The sequence below is a fragment of the Cyprinodon variegatus genome, unplaced genomic scaffold (genome assembly GCF_000732505.1).
Source record: "Cyprinodon variegatus isolate N-32 unplaced genomic scaffold, C_variegatus-1.0 Scaffold1119, whole genome shotgun sequence".
Classification (NCBI taxonomy): domain Eukaryota; kingdom Metazoa; phylum Chordata; class Actinopteri; order Cyprinodontiformes; family Cyprinodontidae; genus Cyprinodon; species Cyprinodon variegatus.
Window position 1 is genome coordinate 161,336 of NW_015151572.1, and position 1,964 is coordinate 163,299.

At 36.0% G+C, this 1,964-nt stretch overlaps 1 protein-coding gene across 1 annotated transcript in view; it reads left to right on the forward strand.

The window, feature by feature from the left end:
- The first annotated feature begins 401 nt into the window (after window positions 1–401).
- Window positions 402–1,964, forward strand: part of ska1 (spindle and kinetochore associated complex subunit 1) — a 12,923-nt gene continuing 11,360 nt past the window's right edge. The window contains exon 1 of the mRNA XM_015400573.1: window positions 402–510. The gene's annotated coding sequence lies outside the window, so the exon portion shown is untranslated. The remainder of the gene's footprint in view (window positions 511–1,964) is intronic.

Below are 1,964 nucleotides of genomic sequence, written 5' to 3' on the forward strand. Positions count from 1 at the left end.
TGTATATATATATAGAGAGAGAGAGATGTGAGGATATATTTCCATACAGCTTTATGTTTGTGTATATAGTAATAAAATATATACAAATATATGAGTGTCTCTGCTTTGGAACATGCATACATCCCATCAGAATATTGTATAAGTCTTAACCCCACTAAGAATATTTAAATGCACTCAAATCGTTGTTTGTTTCCAGCAAAAAATACAAATAAAATCGTGAATTTTAGTTGAATATTCAGCGAGTTAATGTTGATTAAAATGGATTCTGTGCCTCCTCAACACATGACACCTGCTGGTGAGGCTGTCGACCGCCCAAAGATGGCGCCAACAAATCACGTCAGCGCCCATAGGCGAAAGCTGTGGATGCGGTGTCTACTTATGTATCCTCCACACCTGCTGGTGGCGCTAACGCGTAGCTTCATTGAACAACGCGCATGCGCAAACCTATTTAAACCGGGAAAACATCTATTTAAAAAAACAAGTGTTTGGATCTGTGGGCCGGAGCTCTGAGTAAGTCCGGATTTTATTAAGATTAAATACGGAAATAAACAGTAATAGTATAGGAAACTAGATTTTAGTAGTTAAAAGAATCAATAGCTTGAATGTATTGAGCTACCTTCGCTAAAATATTAGGACACCGCAGAGATTGCCTGATGGAAAAAAAAAAAACAGTTCAGAGATTCGTCTTAAGAAAACAAAAGATCCAAAAATGTAATTAATTTAGTTTCTCTCTTCTCCAACTCTAACAGTTAGTTTCATGTTTATAATGAGAGGAGACATTTTGAAAATTTTCCTCCAACATCTGTACTATCGGTCCAGATCCTGTCAATCTCTCTAAAAACTCTCAACTTTGTTCTTATTGTTTCTTTTTTAAATGCTGATCAAACCTTTAGAAAGTGCTGCAGCTGCTGAAAGAAACGACTCAGGAGGCTTTTCAGTGTCAGGAAGGAATAGTTTTAAATGATGTCAAACAGAAATTAACATTTTATACAGGATTCATCTGTTTCAGCACATTTCAAAGTCATTTCAGAAAACTTCAAACATTGAAATGGTTTTATTTTTCTCTGTTTATGGATAAAAAAGATGAGATTACAACAAGTTTCCTGATGAGGTTTGATAACAGTTTCTATTAGAAAATGAGCATTAATATTTATTATCTGTAGTAATTATTTGAATGGTTAATGACTAGTGATGGTTAATGACTAGTAATTGTTACAGACTAGTGATGGTTAATGACTGTTGATGGCTAATGACTAGTAATTGTTACAGACTAGTGATGGTTAATGACTAGTGATTGTTACGGACTGGTGATGGCTAATGACTAGTGGTGGCTAATGACTAGTGATTGTTACTGACTATTGATGGCTAATGACTAGTGATTGTTACTGACTATTGATGGCTAATGACTAGTGATTGTTACGGACTAGTGATGGTTAATGACTAGTGACTGTTACGGACTAGTGATGGTTAATGACTAGTGATTGTTACGGACTAGTGATGGCTAATGACTAGTGGTTGTTACTGACTAGTGATGGTTAATGACTAGTGATTGTTACAGACTAGTGATGGCTAATGACTAGTGATGGCTAATGACTAGTGATTGTTACGGATAAGTGATGGTTAATGACTAGTGATGGCTAATGACTAGTGATTGCTACGGACTAGTGATGGTTACTGACTAGTAATGGCTAATGACTAGTGATTGTTACGGACTAGTGATGGTTACTGACTAGTAATGGCTAATGACTAGTGATTGTTACGGACTAGTGATGGTTAATGACTAGTGATTGTTATGGACTAGTGATGGTTACTGACTAGTAATGGCTAATGACTAGTGATTGTTACTGACTAGTGATGGTTTATGACTAGTGACTGTTACGGACTAGTAATGGTTAATGACTAGTGGTTGTTACGGACTAGTTATGGCTAATGACTAGTGATGGCTAATGACTAGTGATTGTTAC